The sequence below is a fragment of the Microcaecilia unicolor genome, chromosome 1 (genome assembly GCF_901765095.1).
Source record: "Microcaecilia unicolor chromosome 1, aMicUni1.1, whole genome shotgun sequence".
NCBI lineage: Eukaryota > Metazoa > Chordata > Amphibia > Gymnophiona > Siphonopidae > Microcaecilia > Microcaecilia unicolor.
Window position 1 is genome coordinate 114,627,957 of NC_044031.1, and position 20,268 is coordinate 114,648,224.

Here is a 20,268-nt window from a genome sequence, read left to right on the forward strand (position 1 = left end):
TGTTTTATTATCATTTGTTTGAAAATTATTAAACGCTGTTTATTTTAAATTTCATTTTGGTTCCAGTTTTTGGATAGCCTGGTTCATATTCCCACCTTTTTATTTTCATTTTATGCCCCATGGGATCTATTGAGTTCTCCATGTACATGGATTCTCTCTAGACTATAGAATATGCTTAGAATTTGGCGCGGAACCCTAGGCATGCTATATAGAATCCGACAGTTAACGCACACTAATGTCCATTAGCATACACTAAGCATCACTAAATTTTAGTAAAAGGGCCCCTAAAGGAAGAATGTTTAAATGTTGAACTTCAGAAAATCTTCCCACAAATAAAAAACAATCCCTAAACAAGTAGGGGGGGGGGGGGGTCATCAAACATTTATACTAGCACTGTAAAATCTACCCAAAGGGCTCTGTTTACTAAAGCATGCTAGCATTTTTAACGTGCACTAATGCTAGAGAAAGACATATATTCCTCTGGGTGTCACATGCTAAAAACAATAGCGCACCTATATCGCAGCTTAATAAACAGGGCCCAAAGTAACACACAGGGAAAAGCATCAAACAAAACAATACATGGGAATATGAAAGGGTTTCAGTAGAGACCAACCAAGGTCTATGAGCAAGTAATATGAAGTGCCTATAAATTCAAAAGGGCTATACATAAATGCTCATCATACATCATTTCACCTTCCATGTGATATACCAAATGAGTGTAAACATCAACATCCCTATAATATAAACATAATGTCCATTTTTAAATAATGCTCAGATCCAAATGTGTCCTTCATTGATCTCCAATATCATAAACTTATAGTTAGAAAGAAAGCCTTCAAACAGTTTTATCAAAAAATCCCAGCATGGGGAAAAGAGGGGGGAGGGGGGGAAATCACTTATCTTCTTCAAATATACCCTTCCATATTCACATACATTATTTTGTTTGATGATTTTTTCCTGTGTGTTACTTTGGGCTAGTTTTACAGTGCTAGAACTTCAGAAAATGGCAAAACTAGTCAAAACTCTAACTATATAAAGCAATATGGTAGATATGATACATCATTCATTATAATTTAAAGGAAGGTGAAAGACTGGTGATCAAAAGTACTTACTACTGCAACATATCACAACCTCTCAAAGCAGTCTAACAGCAAAAGTGAAGAAATGAGCAAATCGAAAGAAAGATGCTGGCCTAAGAAACACTAATGAATGTAAGGCACCTACCTTGACTTTGCATCAGAGGAATCTAGTGGAAAGAATCCCAGAATGAATCAATTGTGTGGATAAAAATGTTCACTCGCTTAAGGGGATTAAGTATGTTTATGTTGAGCCTTCTCATTTAGAGAATTTTCTGTTGGCAAATTGTGGTTAGGGTTATTGGCAGGGGAATTTTTATTGGCTTGTTATGTAAAACTTTTTGTGCAGATTTTTCCTGCGATTAACATTTTTTGTACTCATTTCCTCTGCATGATGTGAATTAAATGTGCGGCTTCTTTTTGATTTCTCTTTTTGTTTCAAGTTATGTCTGTTAAAATGTTTGATATTTCGGGGCCCTTTTACCAAACAGCGATAAAAGGTGGCCCATGGTGGCATCAGCACATGGGATTGCTGCATGCCAAGGGCACCTTTTACCGCTGCCAGTATAAAGGTCTCTTTTTTTAAGGGCCAGTAAGTTTCTGTGTGGTAATTTAAAAATTGCTGCTCAGCCGTTACTGCCGGAACCCTTACCGCCTCCTATTTAGGAGTTGTTGAAAGCTCCAGCAGTAACCCGGCACAAGAAAATACAAAGGGATTTTCTACTGCAGGAAATGGTGCACTGGAAAACCAGAACTGCCACAGTACTCATGGGCGAGCCTGGCAGAAAGGCTGATTTGCTGCATGCCAAGTCAGTGGTAGCCCTACCACATTTTGGTTGAAGGGCCCCTTCATCTTTTTAAGATGCAAATTCTAGGAAATGTTTTAAAAAGTTCACTCATTAAATTGGAGAGTACAAAAGACTTATTCCATTTCACATGCATACTGTATGTCACTGTTTTCTAGCTATATATCATAAGTTTTAGCACACAATAATATTTCTATTTCACACATTCACTGGGAAGAAACCAGGGGCATAGCCAGACTTTGGCGGGAGGGGGGGGGGGGGGTCCAGAGCCCGAGGTGAAATGTCTATTTTCTAATATATTTCCACCATTCATGATGTATTGTAAGCCACATTGAGCCTGCAAAATGGTGGTCTTATTTTGCATCCTTTTCCTAATAATTCCTAGCATCCTGTTTGCTTTTTTGGCCACTGCCACACACTGGGCAGAAGATTTCAGCATATTGTCTACAAATAGGGGCATTTTCGATAGAACGTCTAAATCAGAAGTTGGAAGTTTTACAAAAACATCCAAATTCTGAACAGGAAAGAAGATCATTTTCGAAAAAGATAGACGTCTATCTTTTGTGTTCGAAAATACTATGGACGTTTTGTGATTGGACATTTTTGTTTTTCGTCTGTTTTCGAAAAAAAAAAAACCAAACGTTCAAGTGCAAAACGTCCAAAATCAAGCCATTAGGACATAGGAGGAGCCAGCATTTTTAGTAGACTGGTCCCCCTGACATCTCAAGACAGCAATAGGGCATTCTAGGGGGCACTGCAATGGACTTCTTCAACTGCTCCCAGGTACACATCTGACCATTGCTCTCTTACCTTGTGTGCTGAGCCCCCCAAAACCAACCCAAACCCACTACCCCCAACTGTACACCACTATCATAACCCTTACGGGTGAAGGGGGCACCTCTGTGGGTCCAGTGGGTTTCTGGTGAGTTTTGGAGGGCTCACAATTTCCTTCACAAGTGTAACAGGTACAGGGAGGTAGGAGCCTGGGTCCACCTGTATGAAGTGTACTGTACCTACTACTAAACTACTCCAGGGACCTGCATGCTGCTGTAATAGATCTGAGTATGACATCTGACGCTGGCATAGAGGCTGTCAAGTAATGTTCTTCATCACACTTTTTTGGGGTGGGAGGGGGTTAGTGACCACTGGGGGAGTAAGTGGAGGTCATTCTTGATTCCCTCCAGTGGTCATCTGGTCATTTGGGGCACCTTTTTGTGCCTTATTCGTAATAAAAACAGATCTAGCACAAAACGTCTAAGTTTTAGTACTGGACGTTTTTGTTTTGTTCCATTATGGCTGAAAGACGTCTAAGTCTTAAGAATGCCCAAGTCCCACCTTGAACACGCCCATGGCATGCCCCCTTGAGATTTAGATGTCCTTCTGACGGACTTCAGAGAAAAACGTCTACAAAGAGGTTTTGAAAATACAGATTTGGACGTTTCTGTGAGATAAACGTCCAAATGCACACTTATGTCACTCTTTGGACATACACCTAAATCTTTCTCTTATTTTCTACAATAACACTTAAATTGTTTTCTTGAGTGCTGACTCCTAAGGTGGAGCCAAGCATCAGGTAACTATGATTTGGATTATTCTTTCCAATGTGCATCACTTTGCATTTGTCCACATTAAATTTCTTCTGCCATTTGAATGCCCAGTCTTCCAGTTTTCTAAGGTCTTGCTCCAATTTTTCACAACCCACATGTGCTTTGAAATTTGAATAGTTTTGTGTCATCTGCAAATTTAATCACCTCACTAGTCATTCCGTTTTCCAGATCATTTATAAATATGTTAAATAGCACCAGTCCCAGTACAGATCCCTGAGATACTCCACTCTTCACCCTCCTCCATTGAGAACAATGGCCATTTAACGCTACCCTCTGTTTTCTGTCCAATAACTAATTCCTAATCCACAGATGGATTTTCAGGCTTATTTTTGAAAGAGAAGGGCGCCCATCTTTCAACATAAATCGGGAGATGGGCGTCCTTCTCCCAGGGTTGCCCAAATCGGGATAATCGAAAGCCGATTTTGGGCATCCTCAACTGCTTTCATTCGCGGGGAAGACCAAAGTTCATGGGGGTATGTCGGAAGCGTAGTGAAGGCAGGACTGGGGCATGCCTAACACATGGGTGTTCTCGACCGATAATGGAAAAAAGAAGGGCGTCCCTGACGAGCACTTGGCCGACTTGGTCCATTTTTTGTTACGACCAAGCCTCAAAAAGGTGCCTGAACTGACCAGATGACCACCGGAGGGAATCGGGGATGACCTCCCCTTACTCCTCCAGTGGTCACTAACCCCCTCCCACCCTAAAAAAAATGTTTTAAATATTTTTTGCCAGCCTCTATGCCAGCCTCGAATGTCATACCCAGCTCCATGACAGCAGTATGCAGGTCCCTGAAGCAGTTTTAGTGGGTGCAGTGCACTTCAGGCAGGCAGACCCAGGCCCATCCCCCACTACCTGTTACACTTGTGATGGTAAATGGGAGCACTTCAAAACCCACAAGAAACCCACTGTACCCACATGTAGGTGCCCCCCTTCACCTCTTAGGGCTATGGTAGTGGTGTACAGTTGTGGGGAGTGGGTTTTGAGGGGAGTTTGGGGGGCTCAGCACCCAAGATAAGGGAGCTATGCATCTGGGAGCAATTTGTGAAGTCCACTGCAGTGTCCCCTGGGGTGCCCGGTTGGTGTCTTGGCATGTCAGGGGGACCAGTGCACTATGAATGCTGGCTTCTCCCATGACCAAATGGCTTGGATTTGGTCATTTCTGAGATGGGCGCCCTCGGTTTCCATTATCGCCGAAAATCGGGGACGACCATTTCTAAGGACGACCATCTTTAAGGTCGACCTAAATTTCGCGATTTGGGCGTCCTTGACCGTATTATCGAAACTAAAGTTGGGCGTCCATCTTGTTTTGATAATATGGGTTTCCCTGCCCCTTCGCGGGACGTCCTACGAGGACATCCTCAGGAAAACCTGTGCGCCCCTTTCGATTATGCCCCTCTTTGTCTCCTATCCCATGACTTTTTAATTTTCTCAAGAGTCTCTCATGAGGAACTTTGTCAAAAGCTTTCTGAAAATCTAGATACACTACATCAACCAGCTCACCTTTATCCACATGTTTACTTATGCCTTAAAAGAAATGAAGCACATTGGTGAGGCATGACTTCCATGTTTGTCTATGTGTTCTATAATTTTCTTCTTTAAAATATTTTTGCTGTTTTCCTCGGCACTGAAGTCAGGCTTACCAGACTGTAACTTTCCAGATCACCCCCGGAACCCTTTTTAAACATCAGCGTTACATTAGACACCCTCCAATCTTCAGGTATTATGGTTGATTTTAACAACAGCTTACAGATCACCAACAACAGATTAACAATTTTATGTTTCAGCTCTTTCAGTACCCTTGAGTATATGCCATCCAGTCCAGGTGATTTATCACTCTTTAACTTGTCAATTTGGCTTAGCTCATCTTCCAAATTCACAGAGATTTCTTTTAGTTCCCCCACATTGTCACCCTTGAAAACCATTTCTGGTACATGCAGATTTCTTACATCTTCTTCCGTAAAGACCGAAACAAAGAATTCATTCAATCTCTCCACTCTGAGTGCACCTTTTGCTCCTTCATGATCTAACAGTCCCACGGATTCCCTCACAGGTCGACCCTTTCATCTTATTTTTAATCATTTTACTCATTTTGTCATAGTTACCCTTTTGAAAATTAAATGCTGCTACTGTAGATTTCTTTAGTGACCCCAGATATCAGCTCTAATTTCATCATGTTATGATCACTGTTTCCCAGAGGATCCAAGTGTTATCTCTCGTACTATGCCCTGCATTCCACTAAGGACTAGATCTAAAATAGCTCCCCTTCTTATCAGTTTTTGGACCAGTTTAAATAAGCAGTCATTTATTACATCTAAGAATTTTACCTCCCTAACGCTCCCTGATGTAGCATTTATCCAGTCAATATTGGGATAATTGAAATCATCCACTATTATAATGTTGCCATCTTTCCTAATTTCTGTAAATATTTGTTCATCTGTCTGTTCATTCTGTCCTGGCAGACGGCAATACATTCCTTCCAGTATACTCTTTCCATTCACACATGGAATTTCAATCCACGAGGATTCCACTCTGCTATCTGTTTCATGTAGAATGTTTACTTTGTTTGACTCAATTCCCTCTTTAACATGTAGCGCAACCCCCCTCCAATTTGATCCACTCTATCTTTGCAATATAATTTGTACCATGATAACACAATGTCCCATTGATTTCTGCTCCTTCCACCATGTCTCTGAGATGCCTATTATATCTACCTCTTCATTTAGGGGCCCTTTTACAAAAGGTTGGTGCACACCAATCTGGTACTACCGCCGGGCTACCACAGGAGCCCGATGGTAGTTCCTAACCCAGAATACGCCATTTCTGGCACTACAAAAATATTTTCCATTTTTGTAGTGCCGGTGCTTACCCAGTAGTAGTCGAGCAGTGCCGTATACTGCTTGGTTACTGTCAGGTTAGCGCAGGAGCCCTTACTGCAACCTGAATGTGGTGGTAAGTGCTCTCCCCCCAAAATGGCTGTGAAACAAGTGGTTCACTTACTGCACGGACATTTCTTTCCTTTTTTTTTTTAAGGCAGCCTTTTACCTACTGCAGTGAAAAGGGGCCTCAGTGCATGTCAAAAACATGCGCTGATGCTAGTGCAGGCACTTTTTTTTTTTTTTACTGCAGCTTAGTAAAAAGGACCCCTTAGTGCTATATACTCCAACTCTCCTATCTTATTTTTTTAGGCATCTAGTATTTGTATATAAACACTTCATATTGTGTTTTTTCTTAGCATCTACAAGCTGCTTAGAAGTTGATGGAGATAATTTGCATCCTTTACTCTGTCCCCATTAAACATTCCTGGACATCTTTCACCATTATTGAAACCTCTTTATTAGAATTCCCTAAAGATCTTGTTTCAATAGTATCTTTGAGGATACTCCACACCGAACCATGTACTCCTGGGCGACTGTCGGCTTTTTCCCCCATTTTAGTTTAAAAGCTGCTCTATCTCCTTTTTAAGTGTTAACCCAACAGCCTGGTTCCATTCCGGTTAAGGTGGAACCCTTCCTTTCAGAACAGGCTCCCCCTTCCCCAGAATGTTGCCCAGTTCCTAACAAATCTAAATCCCTCATCTTTGCACTATCATCTCAACCACGCAGTGGGGAGGAGCTCTTTCCCTATCACATTTTTATTAGTGAAGGACAGGTAGGCTCTGCAGGACTCCAGGAAACCTGTCTGTCCCTAGTGATTGAAAAACATAATATTGAAGGCTGACAGTCGTTCAAAAGCGCATAGTTCAGAACAAGGTATTTTTCAAAGATATCATCAAAACAGGGAAGATAGGGTATTCTGATAGCGAGGAAGCAATAGAGACCAGGTGTTTTTAAATAAAAAGCAGACAAAAGATTGCAAATTAACACTGTCAACTGCTGAGCAAGATGTAAATAGGAACAACAAACATAGTTTGAAATGTCTATATGCAAATGCCAGAAGTCTAAGAAATTAAATGGGAGAGTTAGACTATATTGCACTAAATGAAAAATTAGATATAATAGGCATCTCTGAGACCTGTTAGAAGGAGGATTACCAGTGGAACTCTGTCATACCTGGGTATTATATCATAGTGATAGGGTGGAGGGGTAGCATTGTATGTTAAGGTGAGCCTTGAATCAAATAGATTGAAAATTCTGCAGGAAACAAAACACATCTTGGAATCCCTATAGATTTAAATTCCACGTGTAAAGGGGAAAAGGATAGTGATAGGAGTATACTTCCATCCACCTGGCCAGGATGAACAGATGGATGTAGAAATGTTATCAGAAATTAGGGAGGCTAACAAACCGTGCAACACAATAATAATGGGTGATTTCAAGTACCCCGATATTGACTTGGTAAATATATCATCAGGGCATGCAAGGGAGGTAAAGCTCCTTGATGAAATCAAGGACTGCTTATTGAGTAGCTGGTACAGGAGCCAACAAGAGGAGGGAAAATTCTAGTCCTATTCCTTAGTGGAGCGAATGATATGGTGCACGGGGTAATGGTGATGGGGCCGCTTGATAACAATGATCATAATATGATCATCTTTGGAGTAAATACACACATGTAATCTAATACGTTAGCATTTAACTTTCAAAAAGGAGACTATGATAAAATGAGAAGAACAGTGAAAATAAAAACTTAGAGGAGCAGCTGTGAAGGTCAAAAATTTACACCAGGTGTGGATGCTGTTCAAAAATACCATCCTGGAAACCCAGGCCAAATATATTCCATGCATTGAAAAAGGAGGAAGGAAGACCAAACGATGACTGGTATGGTTAAAAAATGAGGTGAAGGAAGCTATTAGAGCTACAAGAAAATCCTGTCACTGATCAGGAAATGGATCTAGGTATTATCGTTGATGACTTGTTGAAACCCTCTGCTCGGTGTGTGGCAGTGGCTAAGAAAGCAAATAGAATGTTAGGTATTATTAGGAAAGGAATGAAAAACAAAAATGAGGACATTATAAATACTTTGTATCGCTCCATGGTGCGACCACACCTCAAATATTGTGCGCAATTCTGGACACCATATCTCAAAAAAGATACAGTGGAATTAGAAAAGGTACCGAGAAGGGTGATGAAAATGATAAAGGGGATGGGACGACTTACCTATGAGGAAAGGCTAGTGGCTAGGGCTCTTCAGCTTGGAGAAGAGACGGCTGAGGGAGACATGATAGAGGCCTATAAAATAATGAGTGGAGTCGAACGGGTAGACCTGAATCTCTTGTTTACTCTTTCTAAAAATACTAGCACCAGGGGGCATGCAATGAAGCTACAAAGGAGTAAATTTAAAATGAATCAGAGAAAATATTTCTTCACTCAGTGTGTAATTAAACTCTGGAATTCGTTGCCAGAGAATGTAGTAAAAACAGTTATCTTATCAGAGTTCAAAAAAGGTTTGGATAGCTTCCTAAAAGTCCATAAGCCATTATTAAAATGACTTGGGGAAAATCTATGCTTATTTCTAGGATAAGCAGCATAAAATGTATTGTACTGTTTTGTGATCTTGCCAGGTACTTGTGACCTGGATGAGCCATTGTTGGAAACAGGATTCTGGGATTGATGGACCTTTGGTCTGTCCCAGTATGGCAATACTTATACTTATGAAACATCAAGCCCACTGGCAGAAGTGCAGTTGGAGGACTCCTGCTCAGTTTAGAGGGAACAGTGCTAGGCTTACACCATCACAAGCAGTGGAAGAAAAGCATTTTACCCTTTTTAGTCATTAACAAAACTTTTTTGCAATTCATTCAATTAAAAATAAAAAATGAAAATTCACAAAGATATTCTATGCACATGCTCCAGAACTAAAGAGACAAGAAAAAAAACAAAACTTTAATCAGACTAATAAAAATTCACACATTATGAAAAAAATTAAAATTTTCTAAGACACTATTTATATGTAAATTTTGACTTTCTCCTTGAAGACTTTCCCCTATGAATTCTAAAGTAATCATAAAGAAAGCCAATACAATCTTTACCTTATTTAAAAACATTGTATGCATTTTTTAAAAGGCTTATTTTTTAGTCAGTACTTGGATAAATGCGTTTACTAAGTGCAGGCGCTACTGAAAATACAGGGAAGGTGGTAAAACTAAAAATAAAATTACCATAAAACAAGTATTGCACATGGAAGAATTGAATTCCTTAGGGGTAACTTCTCAGTGGAAACAATACCTAGAGATTTTGAAGGTTTACACCCACTGAAAATCAGTACTGATTTGGATAAAGGTTCAACTGCATATTTGGTTTTGCTACATCATTCTTCTCCTTTTGTTTCTATAAATCATTCTGTTCTGCTGGATCATGCAGATTGGGTATTAATGATGTCTTTGTGCATTGAACAGTGCAGGTACAGTTGTGTCAGGATATGTTTATTTTGTATGATATGTTTTATATATATTTTTTAATGCCATAAACCGCCTAGTATGTAGTCGGGGTATAATTTTTATAAATAAAAATAAATAAAGTAAATAAGTGGCTTCAGTTATTTCTAGCTGACAGGTGTTGCCAGCTAAATAAGAAGAGAGAAAATCTTGGAGCCCTAAAAACTGCCAGCAGAGTCCCTCGGTGATCTCTGGTATCTCCAGTTTCATTTAGGGGTCCTGTTACTAAGGTGTGCTGAAAAATGGCTTGCGGTAGTGTAGGTGTGGGTTTTGGGTGCGCGCCAATCCATTTTTCAGCATGCCTGTAAAAAAGGCCTTTTTAGAATTTTTGCTGAAAATGGATGTGCGGCAAAATCAAAATTGCCATTGACCTAGCAGTAAAGTCTCAAGTGGTAACCAGGCGGTAATAACCTACGTGCATCAAGTAGCATTTGGCGCGCATCCATTACGCTAGTCAGAAAATAAAAATTATTTTTTGGTCGCACTTCTTTGGACGCGTGGCAAAAATGAAATTACTGCAAGAGCCGTACGGTAGCCGTGTGGTAACTCCATTTTAGTGTGTGTTGGGCGTGTGTAGATGCCTACACAGCTTAGTAAAAGGGCCTCTTAGTATTCTTCATGGCCAGTACACAATTTTCCACAAAACCTGGGTATTCCTTTTCATGTGTTTGCATTTAGCTCTCACCAATTTAGTAGCTGTTCAAGGGGTGAGTTATATGTGCAGGAGGTATTTTCCTGTCCCTGAAAGGCTTACACTATAATCCCCAGACTAGGCATAGAATTCTGCATGCCAGTTCCATTTCTGCATATGACTTCATAGGTTAATTGGCTCTTAATTGGCGCTAAGAATCAACTGACCTTAACAAATGTTAATTGGTGCCAATTGGTAATTACACATGGAAATGCCTTATGCTCTATTCTATAACCCCTATGCCTAATTTCCATCGTGCTCAACACCAAAGTGGGTGTGGGTATGGGCAGATCAGAAGCATACATGGAAATTAGGCACAGGATTATAGAATACAATCATTACCGTGCCTGATTGCAAGGACTTCATTACCAGCATTTACGCCAGCCTTTGACATAAACGCTGGCCCCTAAAGCTGGTGTGAGAATGCATCCTTAAGCTAATATTTTATTAAGGCAGTTCCATGTGGAGCTGCCGTTATACAATTTGTGTTTAGCACATATCCTCCTGGCTCCTAACTTTAGGCAGCCTTTACTGAATTTCCCCCTAAGTGTGTACGGCAGGCAATAGAGGATTAGGTGACATGCACAACATCACATAGAGTGTCAGTGGGATCTGAACGCTAGCATCCCTGGGTTTCAGTCTGCTGCTCTATCCATTACACTACTCCTCAGCTCCATAGCCCAACCAATATTTTCCAGATTGAGAGCATCTGCAACTAGAGAGCTTGGGGACAGGGCTAAAGGATGGTTTGTTTGGCTTATCCAATCAAAAACAAAATGTGTTCCACTGCTCCTGTACGCAGACAGCACCCAGATGTTATGAACTCTCTGAAATGTTTATTCAAAAACTGCATGGCTTCAAATTCTTGTCTTTATGTCATTATGCAGCGGATGCAACTGAGAAAGCTTAAAATTAACCAAATAAAACTGAGATGTTATAGATGTGTGATGCTATGATGCACAGAATGTTATAGTGAATTCTGTCTTTGACCTAGAGACTTATATTGGGGATATGGCTAAGAGAGCTTTTTGAAAGTTGTAACTGTCTGCTGACTTGCATTATTCTCTTCAGCCCAATGCTTATTAATCCTCTCCTAGTCAGGTTTCAGGATTATTTTAGGGGTCCTTTTACTGTGCTGAGGTAACAAATGGCCTTAGTGCACTCTTACACAGATCATTCCCACGTGCTAAGGCCATTTTATCGCAGCCATAAATACCCAATTTTCTATGTATTTTATTAATAACTATGTGTTAATATTGCCATTAGCATGTGACCATTTTTTAAAACAGGAGCACTTAGCACCACCTTTTTTGTAGGCAGGAATTAAAACCATGCTATCCATGCACTAACCAGTCAATGCACACAAATATATATGTGTTAACAGGTTAGAAAAGGAATGCCCACACTGCATCCCTGACACAATCCCTCAAACCACGTGGTTAGCACGTGCACATGAAAAACTAATGCTTGATACATAAGAACATAAGAATAGCCATAATGGGTCAGACCAATGGTCCATCTAGCTCAGTATTCTGTTTCCAACAGTGGCCAATCCAATTCACAAGTACTTGGCAGAAACCCAAACAATAGCAACATTCCATGCTATCAATCCCAGGGCGAGCAATGGCTTCCCCCATACTTTAGTGCTTCACATGTTAGGTCAATTTTGCTGTGTTAGGTTTGTTTTAGCACTAACACAGCTTAGTAGAAGGACTTCTTTATGAATATGCATGAGATAAATTTGCACGTAGTTAGTATCTAATATAAGATTTATCACATGCATATTCATAAAGAAAAGTAGATACATACTTATGTTTGTAGAACAGGCAACAAGGTAGATTCTTAAGAACATAACATAAGAAAATAAGTGGTGCCATACTGGGACAGACCAAAGATCCATCAAGCCCAGTATCCTGTTTCCAACAGTAGCCAATTCAGATCACAAGTACCTGGCAAGATCCCAAAACAGTACATTTTATGCTGTTTATCCTAGAAATAAGCAATGGATTTTCCCAAGTCCATCTTAATAATGGCTTATGGACTTTTCTTTTAGGAAGATATCCAAACATTTTTAAGCCCCACTAAGCTAACTGCTTTTATCACATTCTCTGGCACTGAATTCCAGCATTTAATTATACATTGAGTGAAGAAATATTTTCTCCCATTTATTTTAAATGTACTGCTTTGTAGCTTCATTGCATGCCCCCTGGTCCTAATAAACAAGCGATTCAGGTCTATCCATTCCACTCCACTTATTATTTTATAGACCTTTATCTGTTAAGACTGGGTAGTGAGCCCTTGTGCCACGACTGAGCACGGTAGAAGAAGGGCAGTGCCGTACTCGGTCAGGCAGCCGGACAACCCCTAGCTTCACCTGGGGAGCAACCACCATTCCCCGGGAGTTGAGCCCCCAGGTGCGGGTGGCCACCAGGACTTCGGGATATGGACGGGGTTGGACAGCCACTGACCTGGCTAGCGGGTAGTCGAGAACTGTCCTAGGGTCTAGGCAGGCAGAAACACAGCGGGTAGTCAGGTTCAGTCCAAGGGTCCAGGCAGGCAGAAACACAGCAGGTAGCCAAGTTCAGTCCAAGGGTCTAGGCAGGCAGAAACACAGCGGGTAGTCAAGTTCAGTCCAAGTGTCTATCCAGAAAGCAAGTAACCACGTAGGCAGCAAAGCACACGATATCAAGCACAAACCTCTATAGCAATAGAAGCCAAAGCGAAGACTGAAGGTGACTGCAGCTCTTAAATAGCTCCTCCATCATCAGTAACTCTGAGCAGCTGGTGTCACGTCTGTGGTTGTGACCCCTCGCAGGCTTACCTTATTTCTGGCCGTCAGCTTCTAAGCTGGCTTCTGTCTGGTCTTTCTAAGTTAGCTCTATCTCTGTGTGCTGGCTGCTTCCAGCATGGCTCTGATTACTCCACTATACTGCACCTGTGTGTGTTAAGACTCTCTGTGCTTCAGTATGCTTTCTGCCTGTGTTTTGGTTTGTGTTCCTCTTGCCCTCTGGTGGCCAGACCTGGTGGCTGCATTGGATTGTCTGTGTGCCTTTTCCCATTCCAGACTTCAGCCCAGTCCAGTCCGGATCTTCCGGCCTGCCAGACTTGCTTGTCTTGTTTGAGCCTGCACAGCATCGGTAGCTGCCTGGTTATTGCTGCTGCTGAATCTCAGCTGCTGCTGGGCTTATTAGCCATTTGGAAACTCTCTGCTTTGCCTTTGCATCACCTAAGGCCCTGGTTTGTTGGTGCTTGTTGCACTTCTGCCTAGTCCAGTTTATTGTCTGTAATTCCTGCCTGAGTCTAGTTTAGTCTTTGTGTAGCTTCGTGTTCTGTATTGCTTGTTTCCCAGTCTTGTTTCTTATTTGTAGTTCTTAGGTTGTCTGTGTTTCTTGTTCAGTGGCTGCCTGGCAGTTTTCAGTTCTGTCTCTTGTCTGTCTGACAGTCCTAGTCTAGTATTCTAACCTCCCTGTCTATTCTAGACCCTGTGTGTATCCTGCTGGTATCCAGTGCCTGCACTGTCTGGTAAGTCCTGCCGGCCACCTTCACCCAGGGGCTCAACTCCTGGAGAAGGGAGGCCAGGTGCAGGTGAAGTCTAGCCGTCCCTGTCAGAGTTCTGCCTTATCCCTGTGTGGGGTGGTTTTGCCTGCCACTGCAGGCTCACAATCCTAGTTCCTGCCTTGAAAGCCTGACAGCTGGAGAGAACGATCCAGATTGGTGGCCGCTGGAAAAAAGGTGGAGCAGGTTTTTCCATAGTTGTATTTGCTTATTTTATTGTCTTATTTTTGAGTTATAGTATTCATTATTCTCATCTTTGCTTTTGTTGTAATCCACTTTACTGTGCGCGTAAATTGCAATTAATGCCAATTAGTGCTAATTGTTCAACATCCAATTGACAGTGCTGATTAGCTAGTTAACTAATTAAGTTCTGCACATTGTTATAGAATGCGCTTCGACTTCCGCACAGAAATTAAGACGCGATATATAGAATTTGCGGGGAAATGTATGCATTCAAATTAAATTAAATGTTTACCTTTTCAAAAAAAAAAAGAAATCCATACCTCATCAAAATAGCAGATAAAACCCAGGAAGAAAACAGGAAGGGAATTAGAACAGATGGAAATACAATATATTTGATGAGTTGTTTGATCATGTCTGTAAGTGCTGTGGAACTGTACCACACACTTGGTAGATACACACTACCACTAGTCTTAGCCTGAGGGGAAACAGGAGGCTGAAAAAGATAGAAGTAGACAGCTTACATGGTAGCTGAACAGGTTACAGTGTTTGAACACTAGTTTCTGAAGCACACAGAGAGTGCAAATAATTCTTCTACCGCTTTAATTAATATTTAGTCATGCCAGTTATCAATATGCTTGCCATGTTCAGTTCTAGAGCATTGAGGATTTAATTGGTTTGCTTTGCCTTATCAAGCTGTAATTCTAAGCTCCATAATTCAAAAACTCAATCCTGCCATCCATGATGGCTAACAAAAAAGAGGACCAGATTTAAGAATCAATTGAAAATTAAGGCAAAATGTGCTAATCATTTTGCTTGCATGATGTCATGCAAAAGGGTTCAATTAGCACAACATTTAAAACTTATGAGCAGTCGTATCAGTCAGGGGCGTAGCCACTGGTGGGCCTGGACGGGCCCAGGCCCAGCCACTTTCCCTCTAGGCCCACCCATCCAACATCCTGCTGCTGGGGGAGTAAGAGTTATCATCCTTGAATCCTCTCAATGGTTATCTGGTCATTTAGGGCACCTTTTTGTTTCTCTTTTTGTTAAAAAAAAAAAAAAAAAAAAAAAACAGGTCTAGACCATAGAATAATGAAGTTTCCACCCTAGACGTTTTGGTTTTGTTCCATCATGGCTGTAAAACGTCCAAGTGTTAGGCACTCCCCAATTCCACCTTTGAAACACTCCCGACATGCCCCCTTGTGATTTGGATGCACATAGGTTTTGAAAATACCAATTTGGACATTTTGAGAAGACAGTTGTCCAATTACTGCTTTGTGAGAATTTTGAACATTTTTTTTTTCTCTTTCAAAAATGAGCCCCTTAGTCACAGTACACAGCACCAAAGCTTCAGAGCCCAGATGAGATGTATAAACATGGTAGACTGATAAAAGAAAAAAAAGAGGAACAGTGTTGGGGTGATGGGGGGGGGGGGGTGGAGTGTGAATCAGGGGCGTAGACAGACTTTAGCGGGAGGGGGGTCCAAAGCCTGAGGTGAGGGGCACATTTTTGCCCCCCCCCCACTGCTGCCGCCGCCACCACCAACTCTGACCCCCCAGCGCCAACCCTTTCGACCCTCCCTTCCAACCGCCACCAACCCTCCCCCGGCGCTACTGTCACTATTGGGTACCTTTGCTGGTGTGGGACCCCAACCCCCGCCAGCCGAAGTCCTCTTCTCTGGCGCGGCCGTGTTGCTGGCTGATCTGCAAGGCTTCGTTCTGTTTCTATGAGTCTGACATCCTGCAGGACGTCAGACTCACAGAAACAGAACAAAGCCTTGCAGATCTGCAACACGGCCGCACCGGAGAAGAGACCTCGGCTGGCGGGGGTTGGGGTCCCCCACCAGCAAAGGTACCCGATGGCGGCGGGGGGTTGGCAGCGGGAGGGGGGGTTCAGAGGGTCGGCAGCGGGGGGGGGGGGGCAGGGCCAAATCTACGGGGGCCCATGCCCCCGTGGCCCCATGTAGCTACGCCACTGGTGTGAATGTTGAAGAACAGAGAGAAAAACACCATTACTCGGCAGTCAAGTAGTCAGCTCACCTTTAACAAAGTGAGAAGACTGGCTGAATGCTAATAATCCTATGGGACACCTTAATATATATTGAATATGTAAGCTTTAGGTAAGGGGTAATGCAGTGCCGTAGCGAGGGCGGCTGACACCCGGGGCGGGTCACCGCTGTGCACCCCCCCCCCTCAGGTGCAGCACGGCACCCCCCCATGCGCGCACCCCGCCTTCCGGCACGCACCCTCCCCCAGAGCACGATCTTACTTAGTTTAGAAGTGAGGGGCGGGCGGGAGGGCCGATCCGCCCCCGAGTCCACGTCGCTGGGAGCTGCGTTGGCTCCATTGGTTCCTTGCTCTCTCTGCCCCGGAACAGGAAGTAACCTGTTCCGGGGCAGAGGGAGCAAGGAACCAATGGAGACGACACCCCCCCAACAGCATGCACCCGGGGCGGACCACCCCACCGCCCCCCCTTCCTACGCCACTGGGGTAATGCATTTCATATACCACATTTCTGTAGTTTGCATATTATACACAGGTACTTTCTCTGTCTCAAGTGAGCTTACAATCAAAGTAAAGGTTGGAGGCTGAAATTCACATGATATAAAAACAGAAAAATGGAGAAAAATGTAGGCATGTAAAGACCATATGGCCTATCCAGTCTGCCTATCCATGCCATCTGCTCCACTGCGTGGCTGTTCCATGAACTGTCCACTCTTTCAGTGAAAAAGTATTTTCTCAGGTTAAACAGTCTGTCCCCTTTCACTTTCATGCTGTGCCCTCTTGTTCAAGAGCTTCCAAATGAAAGAGACTCATCTCCTGTGCCTTTATGCCGCATAGGTATTTAGATGTCTCTATCATATCTCCCCTCTCCCACCTTTCTTCCAATGTACACATATTAAGATTTTAAGCCTGTCCACATACGCTTTATGATGACCACCATTGACCATGTTAGTAGTCGCCCTCTAGACTGATTACTTGCTGTTTATATATTTTTAAAAGTGCAGTCTGCAGAATTGTACACAATATTCTAAATGAGATCGCACTAGAATCTTATACATAGGCATCATCACCTCCTTTTTCCTACTGGTCATTCCTCCCCCATCCATCCAAGCATCCTTCTAGCTTTCACTGTTGCCTATCCTACCTGTTTGGGCACCTTAAGATTAGCACATGTGATCATACCCAAGTCCTGCTCCTCTTTCATGCACAAAAAGTTCTTCTCCTCCTAAACTGTACTGTTTCCTCGGGTTTTTGCAGCCCAAATGCATGACCCTGCATTTTTGAGCATTAAATTTAAGCTGCCAAATTCCAGATCATTCCTCTAGCTTTGATAACCCTTCCTTTCTCATATTATCCACACCATCAGGGGTGTCTACACTATTGCAGATTTTTGTATCATCTGCAAAGAGGCAAACCTTACCAGACAGCCCTTCAGCAATTTTGCTTACAAAAATTTTAAAAAGAACCGAACCTTGCAGCACATCACTGGTAACATCCTTTTCCTCAGAATGAGCTCAATTTAACACTACCCTCTTTCACCTTTCACTCAAGCAGTTCCTAATCCAGACCTAAAGGCCCATACCAAAGACAATCAGTTTATTTATTAGTCGTCTATGCAAAACCATGTCACAGGCTTTGCTGAAATCTAAATATACCACATCTAGCAATCTCCCTTGATTGAACTCTATGGTCATCCAGTCAAAGAAACTAATCAGATTTGTCTGACAAAACCTGCCTCTAGTGAAACTATGTTGCCTCAGGTTTTGTAATCTCTTAGATTCCAAAAACTTTACTATTCTCTGTTTTAAAAGCATTTCCATTAATTTACTTACCACAGAAGTCAGATTTACTGGTCTGTAGTTCCCAACCTCGTCCTCACTTCCACTTTTGTGGAGAGGAATCACATCTACTCTTCTCCAGTCCTCCGGGACCACTCCTAACTCTAGAGAAGCATTGAAAAAGTCAGCCAATGAAACCGCTAGAATTTCCCGAAGTTCCTTCACTATCCTCTGATGAATGCCATCCGGTCCCATTGCTTTGTCCACCTTTAGTTTAGCCAGTTCCTCAAGACCACAGTCCTCTGAAAATCATTCAGGGACTTCTATCCCTCCATTCCTAATTGTGTTTGTGTTCTGCGGTCCTGCTCCTAGCTCTTCAGCTGTGAACACAGAACAGAAATATTTGATAAGCAATTCTGCCTTTTTTTAAATCAGCTTCTACATATTCCTCCCCTTCACCTTTGAGTCTTACAATGCCACTTTTGCACTTCCTCCTATCACTAACATATCTAAAAAATGTCTTGTTCCCCCCCTCCCATTTTACCATATCGGCTGTTTTCATTTCCATTTGTATTTTTGCTTTCCTGACTACTCTACCAGCTTCTCTTAGCTTTTCTAGATATTGTCACCTGTCTTCCTCTTTCTGTGATCTCCTGTAGTTTATTTACCTTTTGAGCTACTACTTTTGAGAATCAAAGCAGTCTCCTTTTTTTCTTACTTTTATTTACTTTCCTTACATTCTGCTCCTACTGTAAAGGTAAATTCTTTTGTGAATGTTGTATTGTTTCATTTTGGAAAGGGTTTGACCTTTCAGTGATTACAGTACCTGCGATGGAATGCAAAATCCAGGAAGATGCTTTCAGGAGCTTATATCAACCAATATGAAGTTACTGTCTAAATAAAACGATCTCCTGAAAATCTTAACATATTTTTGCTAAGCAGTAACCAAGTATGTAAATATAGATTTTAGCTAGTGAGATGAACAGATACAGTCTATAAACCAGATAACATTTTTACATATGCAAATTGAAAGCATCTTAGTTTTGAAACCTAACATTTTATTATCAGAGGTCTACTTCTAGAGTGGGCTGTAGGGCTATGATGCAACCAACTTTTTTCCTCACAAATCAGCAGCGAGGGAACTTGAGGGGGTTTCTTTGCCCTCAGTCCCAGATATCCAACCATCCCTAACATCAAGTGTGATACAGTCTAATTGTTTGTTTACTCTTTCCAAAACTACTAGGATTAGGGGGCATGCGATGATGCTACAAAGTAGTAAATTTAATACGAATCAGAGAAAATGTTTTTTCACTCAATGTGTAATTAAACTCTGGAATTCGTTGCCAGAGAATGTGGTAAAGGTGGCTAGCTTAGCGGAGTTTAAAAAGGGTCTGGATGGCTTCCTAAAGGAAAAGTCCATAGACCATTATTAAATTGACTTGGGGAAAATCCACTGCTTATTTCTGGGATAAGCAGTATAGAATGTATTGAGCTTTTTTGGGATCTTGCCAGGTATTTGTGACCTGGATTGGCCACTGTTGGAAACAGAATGCTGGGCTTGATGGACCTTTGGTCTGTCCCAATGTGGCAATACTTATGTACTTAAGTAAAGGTTTGTCAAATACATATACAATTATTTTTTGCATATGGCTAATAAGGTTACCATGTGCCCCCATATCTTCTTCTCCCTTATCTAATTTGACTACAATAAAGACATAGCAATACCAATGCAAAATGTGAAACACAGCTTTCTAAAGAGAATCATATGTCTCTGCAAATTGCTGCCAAAGTTTCACTCTATAGACTGGCAGACAGCCTACCCAGAGCTACAGAAACCACAGTGTGGTTTGGAAGTACAACTACTTTACAGTTTGAGGCTCAAAATGGTACAGAACTAAGAAGCTCTCAGTAAAAGCAACAGAGATAGCCTAAGATTAATGATATAAGAATATGGCTGACCCAGTCATTTCATTGTGGCGATACACAGAAAGAATTATGTTCAATCTTGAATATCTCATGGGTAAGGAGGGGCTGCCATTTTGCACTGCCATTTTTGCTTTCTGTCTTTATTGTTTCATTTGTACCTAATCTACTCTCTTAAACTCATTTCTGGAACAAGTTTGCAATTTCCCTGCCCACTTCCATGAAGCGGAGCCTCTGCACTAACAGTTGCTAAACCAGACAGAAACGTGTACTACCAT

General features: G+C 41.9%; 1 protein-coding gene across 1 annotated transcript in view; it reads right to left on the minus strand.

Moving 5' to 3' along the window:
- PLXDC2 (plexin domain containing 2) overlaps window positions 1-20,268 on the minus strand; it is an 830,569-nt gene that overhangs the window by 380,469 nt on the left and 429,832 nt on the right. The gene's annotated exons all lie outside the window — the stretch shown is intronic.